Raw genomic sequence first — 14,445 nt, forward strand, 5'->3', positions numbered from 1 at the left:
GAAAATCTGAAAACCCAACAGGAAGTGAGATATTTTGAATTTTCTCCTCATAGAGCTTTTATCAGATCAACATCATATTTGGTCAGTCTAATCTTAAGGCCTTTGCAATGTTAAATTGCAATCTTTCGCTGTTTGAGTTTGAAGGGCATGTCCATGGCGGCCTGACAAACATACTCGGTTACTAAAGTAACCTCAGTTCCCTTAAATATGGAACGAGTACTGCAACGTAAGCCATTTAGGCTTAGATGCTTTGGGGAAAACTCCTTTTTCTCCAATTTCTGAAGCCTTTTTCAATCACACAGTGAAACTGCATTGCCATTGGTTCGTGGAGTTGAATAAAACGAAACAATGACGACGTGGCTGAGCCGCGTGAGCCTATGGTTAGCGAGCCCGTCCAAGCCTGCCAAAAGGGGCGGGGTATCAGGCTAAGTAAGCGGGCATCTCACCTAGGCAGACTGATTTAATTCAATTGAATTGACGACGTGAAGCTTCCTGCGAATAGCACGGTAAAGTACATAGTACTCGTACCGTATCTAATGGAACCGAGGTTATGTTAGTAACCGAGTATGTACCCTTTCGATTCTACACTTGGACTGTGTTGTAATCACGGCGTAATATGAAGGAGAGACGACCAAGTATTCGCCCAGAGCACTAAAAGGTGCACCTTTGGTGCGGCCTTCGAAGCAAACAAAGAGCTGTTCCAACTGACGAAATGAGGCAGAAGAGTCAATGTAGGCCCTTAAGGCCCTGACAGGACAGAGTAAGTTCAACTCCTGATCATACTGAGAAGGAGGAAGTGCAGAGAGAATGACAACCTGGGGCCTTAAAGGAGTGGAGAGAACCTTAAGCACGTATCCATGTCTTGGTTTCAGGACGACTTTGGAGTCATTAAGTCATGCCCGAACTCAAGACAAGAGGGGCTCACAAAGAGCGCCTGTAAGTTTCCCACTCTCTTAACCCTCTGGAGTCTGAGGCTTGGGGCCCGGAGAAGTTTTGACATGCCCTGACATTTGTGCTTTTTTCAGTTGTTCATAAACATATTAATGGAAAAAGTGTCATTACACTGTATTCAGCACAAACTAGGCTACAATAATGTGAGGAACATGTATGTACATGTTTGTATTTTTGAAGGAATAATGTTTATGCGTGGTTATTGAAAAAACAAAAAACTTAAGTCACTGAAATAAGGCCAAAAAAAGTATATTAAATCTGTGTTCACGAGACTTCTGGGTATTGGAGGTTGTAGACTAGAGTTTTTGCTTCAGAATTATGTAAAAATTATGCTGCTTTCTCCTTCATATAAAACAATATATTGATTTAGTTTTTTGTAAGACACTTTTTGTCAAGAAACACAGTATGCATGGAGGCGTGAATCATCATGAATAATGGGTGATTCTCACCCGAGAAGACAAAAGAATCGCATAATAATGACCTGAAATGACTTGCATATTAATGAGGCCTTTCAGTCAGGTAGGCTGTGAAAAAACCCTCTGTAATCATGTCTCAGCTCATTATAAACAGCAATACTGTGAAATATTACAATTTAAAATAATGGTATTCTATTATATTCTTTAAAATATAATGTATTTCTGTGATGCACAGTGTCTGAACAATTATGTTACCTCTTTGGCATTTCATATAGGCTTTTAGCTTAAAAGCATGCACATTTGGAGAAATATTGATGGATTCTTATATATTTATGTCAATTTTCTATACTGAGGAGTAATATTTATTCAATATTTATTGTCATCACTATGAGTGCTGGATACTGTTTTCAATTCATACTTGCAGCCGGAGGGTGCTCTGTACACCTTTAGGCCACAAATTCATTTAAAGAAGAACAAGAACCAGGAACTAACGGTATGTCTTCTAGAGATCCCTAACCATGGCTTTAACATCCAGATAAACACTTTTCAAGACAATAAATACACGATTGAGACAATGCATACAAGTATTGACTCTGAATTTGCCACCGAATAGCGCTGGCTCTATTGTCTCTTGAGACATGCACTGGCTCTAATGCGGCTGTCGCAAAGAGCTCCCCAGCCCATTTTGGAAGCATCTGTGAAGATGGCTTTCCTCCTGCGTACTGTCCCCACAGTCATGCCCTGCTTGTACCAGCAGGGATTCGTCCAAGGGGCTAGGGTTACGATGCACGCCTGGTTCACCTTGACTAGGCAGTGATCTTGATGCCAGGCATGGGGCGGTTTTAGCCAAAACTGCAGTGGGTGCATGTGGAGCAGGCCCAGCTTTAGTGCTGGTGATGCTGAGCTCATAAGACCTAGCATCCTCTGAAACCCCTTGAGTGGCAGATAGGTTCCGTTCGTAAAAGTTTCCACAAGCTGCTGAATGGCCAGAGACATTTCTGGCGAGACTACGGCCCTCATATGGGTCGAGTCGATAATTGTTCCCAGTAACATAATACGTTGGCTGGGAGACAACAAGCTCTTGGAAAAATTGACCCTGAGTCCCAAACACTCTAGATGGTTGAGGAGGAGGGATCTGTGTGACACCAGCTCCACCTCTGACTGGGCCAAAAAGAGCCAGTCATCGAGGTAGTTCAGTATGCGTATTCCCCTTCGTCTTAGAGGGGAGAGAGCCGCATTCATGCACTTCGTAAAAGTGCGGGGAGCCAGGGACAGCCCGGACGGCAGGACCATGTATTGATATGCCACCCCTTTTGAAGGCAAATCTCAAGAAGCGCCTGTGATGGAGGGCTATCTGGATATGAAAGTAAACATCCTTCAGATGCAGAGAAAAGAACCAGTCCCCTGGGCATATCTGCTAGAGGATCTGTTTCAAAGTGATCATTCTGAACGAGCGCTTTCTTAGGGCCCGGTTCAGATAACAGAGATCGAGGATGGGTCTGAGACCACCATCCTTTTTGGGGACGAGGAAGTACCGGCTATAGAAGCCTGACTCACTCTGTGCTGGAGGAACCACTTCTTATGGCCCTTTTTGCCAGCATAATGTTCATCTCAGAGCATAGGACATGCACATCCTCTCTTGCCACGGAGGTTGGGACCACGCCGTTGAATAACAGGGCTCTCCGAGTGAACTGGAGTACATAACCTCGTTTTACTGTGTTCAACACCCATTTTGACACTCCGGAGTCACTGAGTCGCTGTAAGGAACTGTAGCGCACGTGGGTAGTGGAAGAGGAAATTTGCTCTCTTTCTGAGTATGTTTGTTTTTTATTGTATCTGCTATAACAGTAGTGTGCTGCCAGGGTGCTAGAACAGGCCCTGCACAAGCAATAAACACTTTGTTTCAAGCAGCCGGAACTGAACGGGGTGACGGGAAAACTAGATGAGGCATTTTGGAGAGTGGTCTGGCCGCAGCAACCTCCTCCTCTTCCTGTCTGAGACATCAGGCTGACTTCTGAGGCGCAGGGTCCAGCACTATCTTGGGCCGGGGACCTTGCTGCTTTGGAAGGGGGTGGCACTTAGCAGAGTGGGGGAGACTCGAGGCAGAGGAGCTGGAAAAAAGTGTTACATGGCCTGGGATGATTTTTGTGCAACGGTGAAGCGTTCTGCAAATCCACCAACAGCAGGGCCAAACAAACCAGTGGGGGAGACAGGTGAGTCGAGGAAGACAGTTTTATCCATGTCCTTGATCTCCATGTTCTTGATTAGGCACAGGTAGTGCTCCAGCACCACCAGGCTGGTCATCGAATGACCAATAGCCTGAGCCGTGGTCTTGGTGACGCACAGGGCCAGGTCCGTGGTTCTGCACAGCTCCCAGAATGTGGCCGAGTCATGTCTGCTTCGTCCATGGTGCGAAGGAGCTTAGCTTGGTACACCTGTAGCACCGCCATGGAGTGTAGTGTAGACGCCGCCTGGCCGGCTGAGGTGTACGCTCACCCAGCGAGAGCCGAAGTCGCATGGCAGGGCTTTGAGGGATGGGCAGCCTTCGATTTCTGTCCAATGGCGGCGGGCAGGCACAGGTGTGTGGCCACAGCTTCGTCCAGTGGAGGCAGCTTTTCATATCCCTTCTGTTCAGCGCCATCAACAGAGGTTAGAGTATGTGAACCAGACAAGCGAAGGCGGGCAGAATAGGGGGTGAGCCACGATTTTGTGAGTTCATCGTGGACCTCAGGAAAGAAGGTGCGGCCCTTTGGGGAGGGGCCTGGCAGCGTCCCGCAGGAACCACTCGTCTAAGCAGCTATGTGTGGGTTCTTCAGGCACAGACGACTTCAAACCGAGCTCCTCGACGGCTTTAGATAGGACACAGATGAGCTCGGTGTCTATCGAAGCCCTGGCCTTGATTGGCTCAAGAGACGGCAAGGTCGTGAGCCAAGCTCATCCAATCCTCACATCCGAAGCAGCTAGGGTCATGCTGTCGTCCAGCGGCTCATCATCAAATCCCCCGAACAAAACCAGGTCACTCCAGATGGCAGAGGGGTGCTGGTTCAGGCGGGAGAAGCAGATGGGAGAAGCCTCTCTCTGTGGAGAGAGTAAGACACGTGGGACTTGAGCAGACATGAGCTCACTCTCATCTGAGCGCTGAGATCCTCTGCCCCGCTGTTTTTTCCTCACAGGCTCCTGGGAGGAAACAAACAGGAGGGCGTGAGGGGTGGAGTCGCTCTCTGAAAAGAAAGCCAGACTCATGCTTTCACAGTGAGAACAGGTAATTTCAGTGAGCGCGGCTTCAGCATGGGATTTCCCCAGACATCGCACGCACTCACTGTGCCCATCATTCGCGTGCAGAGGTGCTCTGCAAGAGCCACAGCCATGTTGTGACATTTGCAACAACGAGGCAGAAATTTGCTCTTTAGAAATAAGCTCTTTTAGAATTCGTGGAGAACAGAGCTGCTAGAGAGCGGCGAACTAATTTGGCTGCTGAGAAGCGGCGCGCTGATCAGAGCTGCTTGAAAACGGCGGCTGAAGTGGCGAGCTGTTAGAGCTGCGAGATGCTAGAGAGCGGGGAGCGGCGAGCAGAGGAGAGACGAGCTGATCTGGCTGCTGCAGAGTGGTGCGCTGCATTTTTTTATACAAAATGTTTCTCTGTAGAGTACTTTTTTTTTTTGCTAGAGTTTATGGATAATGAATGGCTTTTCTGAAGTAAATGTAAGGCTACGTGACATGTTGTTTACAAGTTGTTTTATTGATAATGCTCCAATTAGATGCTTCAATTAGCATGTTTGATGTCATCACATCGTATTTGCATTATGCCTAATGTCGGTACTTTGCATCTGTTTTTTCTCCTATGTTGCATCTGTTTTCTCTCCAAAATTTTCTGTCAGACAGCGGAACAAGTATTTGTTGCTGGTCTCTAAATCTAGCAACAAAGTGGCAACATTGGCTAATGCAATACTGAATTCTGATTGGCTTGAATGGTTACACCTGATAATGATTGGCTATATATGCAGAAAGAGGCAAGTTTTTCTATTTTTCCCTATTGTGACATAAAGCTATCTGAGTGAAACGGCTTCTTAAACAAGAAAAAGTGTAGGGCAGAACTTGATTTTCTCCATCGGAATTGATTGGATGGTTGTTGTTTGCTATTGGTGGAACTCATGTGAGTGACAGGTTGCCCCGCCCTCACTCCGTTGAACATTTCATCAGAGAAGAGAAGAGATGTCACTGCAAGAGGGAGGGGAAGTTGTTTTGATTAAAGATTATGAGGGCACATGAATGAGCGGATAAATCATTTATAATAAACACTCCAATATTCCATTAAGTGAAAAGGTTTTGATTTCATAGTGACTTTAGGTATTATCTTTCTTCTAGTCATAGCCAGTTTAGTGTGGCAATAGTAAGAACAGAGTGTAGTGATCACTTCTTCTATATACCTCTTCTCTCTGTTTCAGTGAAATCACAAAATAAAGTACAGCTATATACTGCACCTTATACATTTTGATATACATATACAGTATACTGATATACAGATGCAGTTTTGACTGGTTCATTTATAAAAACTGCCAACATTTTTCTCTTAAAAAAAAAAAAAAAACTGATGTGATGTCTTTCTCCATGACAGTGGTTATAAGGGAAGTAGGGAAATGTAAGTGATAAGGGGGTGAATGGAACAGAAACAAAAATTAAGCAATCAAATTCAAGTAACCAAGACAGCTTTACTTAGAGCTGTCTGCTGTCTTTAACTGTCATTTATCTCCGTCTCTGACACTCTTGGATCATGCTGCAGAAGGTTCACAGCTAAATTTAATTCCAGGCAATGTGTTTGTGAATTCCGAGCTGTCAGTAACGCATAACTCGACACAGGCGCCAAAGGCAAAGATATTGCACACTAGAGGGCACTCACTTGCTTTGAGTTGGTCTTTGACAGTCTTATCCCTATGCTTAGTTGAGAGGAGATCAAATATATTGAAGCAAATCCAGAACTTACTTAATATAAGAAGAAAAAATGATCCCAGGTAAATATATGCAGGTTTATTGAATGGATACTGCATACTTTAGTTTTCCATTCTTTTTTATTTTTTGAAAACTATAAGATATTTAAGAAAAAACTATTATTTAAGTTAATTATGTTACTCAATATGTCCATCTAAAAATCGTGGTCTTGATCTTCTTGTCTCTCCAACCTTAAAATTTCAAGACTCACAAGAAGTAATAATTATCCAGCATGATGGAAAGTAAATATTTTTTCTATTTTCTCAATATTTAAAAAGATTGTTCATATACTCAACCCTGTTATAGAATACAAATATGATATTTTCTTTTGATCCCAAACGTTTTTTGGGAAGTTGGGGTTGAGAACCCATGTGCTGTTTTATTGACAAACTGAACCAAATGCAACAACAAACAAAACCTGGACATGAACTAGAGAAGATTTGAATAGCCAGTTACAAAGAAAAAAATAAGACAAGGCACAATAGAAACATAAGGGCTATATATACACAAGGACTAATGACATAACAAGACACACCTGAAATGAACACAATGAACCAATAAGAACATGATGCATAAAACAAAGGAACCAATCGGAACATGACACATGAAGCAAAGGAACCAATCAGAACATGAAGCAATGGAAACACATGATAATGCTGCATTCACGTCACCTCGTATTTATCAAAATCTTGAGATAACAACACGTGACGTTATATTTGGAGCTGTTCATGTCCTTTTGGTCCTTGGACTGGGAATTATGGACATGTGGGAGCTTACAGAAAACTCCCAGCTTACAAGGTGTAATTACGAGCTCTACGAGGATGTGAATTCTTTTTACAAGCTAGAATCTCATAACTACTGGAATTACGAGGCCGCGTGAACACACCTTAACATAACATGAAAACATGAATGTGAAACAAAAACACATGTGACATTTAATTTTAGTCAAATTAATTAGTTCTTTTTTTCAGGTCCTATTTTGTCTTCATTTTCATGGAATTTCTTTGCTATGTGCTCACATAAATTCTTTGTTGCAATGTTAATGATTTTGGGAAAAGGGTGTTCATGAAACACTTGTTAAAGAGAAAGAAAAAGAAACTCATATACTCATATAGAGCATGTAAGTACTTTAACTCAGTAATAGTTTTAGTTTTTGTTGTGTTAACCATTTACTTTAAACCATTTACTAATGTTAAAAAAATATATATTATATTACTTGTGACTGTGATGCATCTCAATTTAATTTTTCTGTGCTGCATGTACTTCATGTTTATGTAAAATGTTCAAGTATTATTCACCACACAGCAGAACACAGATATGTAGTCAGTCAGAGCTGTCAAGTTTAATAAGTTATTTAATAAAGGATTTTGTGAGTTAATAATTCATCTACAATTAAAGTACAGCAAATGATCCTCAGACTTCAGCCCACTCCTTCTGCAAGGCACTGAAGCATTTAAGACTGGATAGAGAGCATTCTTATTAGCTGCATGCTGATGAAATAAAAGCACTCCCGGAGAGTGGTCTCTGATCTGCCTTTCCACAATTGTGTTTTTGCTGAACAGGACCACCAATGCTGCTTGTAATTATTTTAACAACTGCTTAATTAATTTGTTCTATTGTTCTAATTTTAACCAATCAGTGGCCCGGAAATCATCAGTAATGATGGCAACACTCCACATCCCCTCAAATCTTCACCTGGAATATTCTTAACCTTCTCTGAAACAGAAAAGAGAATGATTGTTTTACTGATGAAAATGGATTCTATTAGTGCTACAAATTCCACTGGCACTTGTTCCACCATTGTGTATTTGCAATTGAGAGTTTGTAACCTTCATATTTGCAGCAAATATAATGTTTGATCCAGGCCATCTGTTGCTTTAAAGACTTACAATTCAGTATTTGTTTAATTCATAGCACTTAATGGAAGAAACCATGGTAACAAGGTGGCAAATATGATTATCTCTTCAGTCCTGCATTATATACTGTTCTTTGCACACAAAGGATTTCAGAGCTTGCTAGCATATATTAATCAATAATTTCTTCTCACTAATGCACTGTTACAAGCATGTTTACATTCGGTCATTACACATTATAGTAGTTTTATTTTCTCTAGATGGCTTTCATAAACTGATTTACATGAGAATTTGAGAATTGGTGGTGTTCGTTTGTCAAATAAGAGTGTTTCAGTGACTTAACAACCAGTGCAAAAAAAAAAAGGCAAACAGCTGCACTGGGGAGGCCATTCATGATCTTATGTGACCGATCATTGCCGCTGTCAAAAAGCTTTTAGTGTCAACCCTTTGGTTAAATGTGGTAAATGAAGCTGCTCTGTACTGAACATGTAGGCTAAGTGTGTGGCAGGATGACTGACAGCTCTCTGGCTGCCTTGTAACCTCAATTTGATGATCAGTGGCTCCAGCATGTAGGAAATAGATCATGTTTCCCCTTTTTGATATTGGAGTCTTTTCAGAAGAAAACTGCTTTCATGTCAAGTGGGTTGGATGAGACCTTGATAAATATCTTGAACAAAAGGAATAGAGATTTGTTACATAAAATATAACTTAAAGTATAGAAAATTCCCTAACACTGGGTTTGAATAAGCCAGAGGTTCTCAACTCTGGCCTTTAAGATCCACTTTCCTGCAGAGTTTTTGTCCAACCTTGAATAAATTCACCTACCTGCAACTTTCTATTGGTGCGTCTGAAAGCTTAAAAATTCTGCCTTCGCAGGACACATTCCAAGGTAGGAAAGCATCAAGGCACACCCAACTCCAGCTTTTCTTCCTGTCTCCTGAGATCCCTTCATCTGATCTATTTTTGAAGGTAACATGGATGTATCCTTTGATATCCCACAATCCTGCTTTCTGTCCTTTCTGTGACAGTTGAGCTAAAAAATAAAGATGCCGCATGACTTATTTTAATAGGGGAGAATGTGAGTAAAACAAACGATTACACTAAAGGTTGGTCTAGAAAATGTTCCTTATGACATGTCAACCTAACTCATGGATACTGACATGCAGCCAAGAATCGTGTTTCATAACATTTATATGTGCCTGATTTTGACACAGGGGACATACATAAAGCAAATCTGCATGTGAACGCTTTACATAACTACAAGGTATGTCCAAATTGGAGTAATCATCAATGTTATATATATTGTCATATCATCCAGCCCTAAAAATTGAATAGTTTTTGTCAGTGTTTATTTAAAAACACCCAATTATGCAGAATATAAGATGGTAAATTGAGCTAAAAAAATAAAGATGGCGTCTGAAATCTGCAGTTGGTGGTCATTTTGTGTGTAAAGGCCTTTGTATACTGAGTCTGAAAATTTCTTATGCGTTTTTTCGTATTCGTGATCCTAAAAATTTGTCACGTGCAGAGACCTTGCATATTGAGTCCGAAGTGTATTAATTAATCTGTTGCGAAAAAATTTGCAAAACAAGACTCCAAAACAATAATGGAGTCTTCAAGCAGTGAACATGATTTAGTTGTCCTCTCTTCTAAAAAGAGGAAATATTTGGTCCATCCAATCCCGAGATTGCGTAGAGAGAGAGGAAGAAGAGTTCCACCTCATCAAGGAGCTGCGTTTCAAAGTTTACTTCAGGATGTCAGTGTCTCAGTTTGATGCTCTGCTAGTGATACTGGCACAATCTGTCTTTATATCTGTCTCTTTGTATTCCACACGTTGTTTGTCATACAGTGCTGCTGCTTTGTGCTGTAGACGACGTGCATCAACTTGTCAGATGGCATTCTGGATTTTGATGTTCACTTGTACGGTGGCTCTGAATTGTGAAAACGTCTCTCAAAATGAGTGCCACGGATACGGAAAATGCAGAAAATTGAACCTGATCCGAATATTTTTTATGACAGACGAAAGTTTCGGAGGCAGTGTGTGAACGTGATTGACACAACGTGAGATTGTATTTATTTTTTAACGTGTGAAAGTTTCAGACTCAGTGTGCTAAAGAGGATCTTTCCGTCGACTGAGAAACCAAAGACTGTTACTGAGTTTTTGAAATGAGTGCATGCGTAAGAACAACCCCCCTCCTTCACAGCTCATTTCGAGGGAACGCCTCCCAAAACTCGTGCACGAGTATTGGAACACGAGTATTTACCACCGGCATTCTCTGTGTCGTGTTAGTGGATTCATTATGTCGGACTCACCGCAGGTAACTCATAATCTGCAGTTGTTACTCCTGACCAAAACATTGCATGCAGCGCCTGTGGAGTGTGGAAAGTTACTGGAGTGCGCAGCCGCGCACGTCTCTAACAAGGGACGTAATGGCAGTGATTGACAAGCCAGAGGGTCAATCGTTTACGCGATGATCGCGTAAACGATTGACTGATGTTTTAAAGGCCCTACCTCGTGCACAGATGATGTTTATTAATATTATTCCTTTCTGTGCACCTAATAAAAAGTCTTTTATCAGTTAGTAAAGACAGTTTCAAGTAATATTGCAAAAATGTATAAAACAAAACATCCTCTTTAGCACCTTTAAATGTACGTTTTTTTTAACCAATGTTGTCCACTTTTGATGGCATCTCTAGTGAGAAATGACTATTTTACTTAATCACAAAAGTTTTTGCTATTTCCCTGTAGATCATTAAACCATTAAGGTCTTTGCACACTAAGTACGACATTTTCGTATGCGTTTTTCGTATTCGTCATCCTAAACATTCATCACACTGAGCCCGATGCGTATTAATTAATCCATTCGTAAAAAAAAATTCGTAAAACAATACAAAATGGAGTCTTCGAGCAGTGAGGGTGATTTTGTTGTCCTATCTCTTCTTAAAAAGAGTTCAGAGTTGTTTGTCATAGAGTCTCCTTGTGCTGCGAGACTAAGTGGATCAACAGTGGACAACATTTTGGATTTTGGCGTTCGCCTGTACGGTGGCTCTGAATAGTCAAAACACCTCTCAAAATGCTTGCTATGGATGCGAAAAATGCAGAAAATTGAACCCGATCCGAATTTTTTATGACGGACGAACGTTTTCGGATAATTTCGAATGCAGCGTGAATCGTTTTTAGTATCTTGCTGGGGTGGTTGCTAGGGTGCTCTGGCTGGTTTCTTACAGGCCCAAGTCCACCCCAAGTCTATTAGATAAAAAATCTCAAATATATTTCCAGGATGTTTCACACAATTATAAAATGTAACAGGAGGACCTTGCATTGTGACAGCAGAGATATTGTTTTTGGAGAGCTTTCCAGAACAGTCCGTTCACCACACATAAGAAAATAATAAAACTATTTTTGAGAAATAGATGCAATACAGTCTTTCTTTATGCAAGCCTCAAGCTGCTCAGTGCTTGCACCAATATCCCAACCTTGCACCTCTCACTGAGCCCTGGGGTCATTTAATATGGAGATTATTCCCGTAATTAATCTCGACTAGAATTTAATCGTGTGTGTATCAGGTTACTCAAAGTTGCATCACACTAAAATTGCGGGCGATAGACTTTTACACCAGACAATATACAATTTCCAGCTGTGAACGCTTTTATGAAACAAAAACTCCAAAGCTAGATTTAGCTCCAGTGAATGCAGTCTGTGAAGCCTGTTTTTGTTGTAACACATTAGCATATTGATCCTATGGTCTCAACACTTTGCGCTCTAGCCTCATTGTTTCGCTGTTTAGAAATGCATCCACAAACATCCTGCCTCAGCAGTGAAGCGGGGAAAAGAGCAGTCTGTTGAAAATAAGTGCTGAAATATTTATCCATGATGCATATTCAGCTTTTTTGACCACAATTTGACTGTGATCCATCTCCATGAGCAGGTGGATTAATAATTGAGCCCTAGTTAAATAACTGACAAATGAGATGGCCATGTGAACAAGGAAAGATATTATGGAGGATGAGGTGAGACGAGACAAGAGAAAGAGAAACGCTGATTTTAAAACATGAGGAGCAATATAACAGCCAAAATTGGTTGCATCCAAACCGAACCAGCATTTAGACCACAAAAATGTGTTTTTTGAAAATGCGACATAGAAGCATCCCAATTGCAGAATTTGTGTTGGTTTAATCACCCATGCTGAATTAATGCAGTTCAGCCTGTCATTCTTAACACGCAAATGAGAAGCGTATTGTTGCAAAGGCTGATCATTTTCTGGTTTTAATGAAAATGCTGGTTTTATATATGGGGTTGGTAAGATTTTGTTTTTGTTGTTTTTGACAAAAGTCTTTTACTGTATGCTCACTACTTTTCACTTACTTTTTATTATTAATGTTAAAAACATTATACTTTTTTGATTAATAGAAAGTTTAGAAGAGCCTTTATTTAAATCAGAAAGCTTTTGCATCATTCAGAATGTTATAACTGTCACTTTTACTCAGTTTAATCAAAGTCCCTTTCAAACAAAACATTTCACTTGACAGCCATCTTTGAAATGCCTCTCAGGCATGCAAGTGCAGCTCCTATCTCTTTGAATGGGGAAACATCAAATTCCCCAAAGCTGTTCGCCAAGCTTTCGATTAAACTTCATATTTGAAATCACCAATGAAATCTGACAACAACTGTCTCATAAATAATCATATGTTTCTAAATGCTCGAATCATGACAAAAAACAGTATTTTTCAGGCTGGATCAAGCTAATGAGCATGCGCAGACCTATCGAGGGTATGCATAGATGTCACTTTCCCGCCAGAATGCGCTCCCTCAGCTGGACTGAGTGGCAAAAGTACCTGCCGCATGACTTATTTTAATAGGGGAAACTGCGAAAACGTGAGTAAAACAAACGATTACACTAAAGGTTGGGCTAGAAAATGTTCCTTATGACATGTCAAAGAAACCTAATCCATGGATATTGACATGCAGCCAAGAATAGTTTTTCCTGACATTTATATGTGCCTGATTTCAACACTGGGGAAATACATAAAGCAAATCTGCATGTGAACGATTTACATAACTACAAGGTGGGTCTAAATTGGAGTAATCATCAATGTTATATATATCGTCATATCATCCAGCCCTAAAACTTGTATAGTTTTTGTCAGTTTTTATTTAAAAACACCCAATTATGCAGAATATAAGATGGTAAATATTAAATTGATGAGTTGTCAATACAATATATAACAATAAAATATATAGGATACGATTTTACCTCAAAATCCAACATTTTGACACAAAATGATAACTGAAAATCCATGTTTCTCTGCCTGGAGTCCAGTTGTTTCTATGAATTGCAGTGATCCATTTGCTTCTTTTTTCTGTAGGTTTTGGCAGTCTGTAAAAATATTCCTCTAATTTGTGTAAAAGCTGTTTGTACAGTCAATCACAAAGCTCTTTCCCGTTTTGGATGTGTTTTGTGTGTTTTTCGCGGCATTCATGCTGAAAACAAATGCTGCCACTCGGTCGACCGTGACATCACGTGCATACCCTCTATAGGGAAGCATGCGTCTGACTGTTTCTATAGGAACCGGAGCTTCTAACGGCTGCTGCAGTGATGCAATGACTTTACCAATTGGCAAATGACTCTCATTTAGAAGGCGGGACTTATTCCGCCATATTGCGAGTTGCACTTTTTCCCATTCAAAACAATTCTATAGTCTTTGATTTAATGCATCTTTGCTAAATAAAAGTATTTCTTTCTATGTCTTCCCAAAAAGTTATATTATATTATATTATATATTGACAATTTAGGCTTGACTGACATCTTAACAGACTTACAATGATGTGCGTTTCTGCTTTCAAACCATGTTTTACCATTGTTTTACTATGTAAAAAACACAGCACTTTGAGCAATTACTGTAGAAAACAGCTCTGGTCTCTGTGTTTTGTCACAAAACCACAACACCAGGTCTGACTTAAACAGTGTTTGGAGAAAAGATTTCAATTAAGAGCGGTTTGATTAAATCTCAATTTACTGGAGTCAACGAAGCTTTGCCTGACTCCCAATCATGTTGTGCTGTGAATCTCAAGGCCAGATTGACATTTGGAAGTGTTTAGACCCGCCACCTGCTCCCTTCTCATTTCCCTCCCCATAACTGGAACTCAGGCACAGACGGAGCCGCGGTCTGTCTGGGATAAGTTATCGTTGTCATGTGCCTCCGCAGGCCACGTGGTCCGACTGTCATCCTGCATCCCA

This window comes from Chanodichthys erythropterus, chromosome 20 (genome assembly GCF_024489055.1).
Source record: "Chanodichthys erythropterus isolate Z2021 chromosome 20, ASM2448905v1, whole genome shotgun sequence".
Lineage (NCBI taxonomy): Eukaryota > Metazoa > Chordata > Actinopteri > Cypriniformes > Xenocyprididae > Chanodichthys > Chanodichthys erythropterus.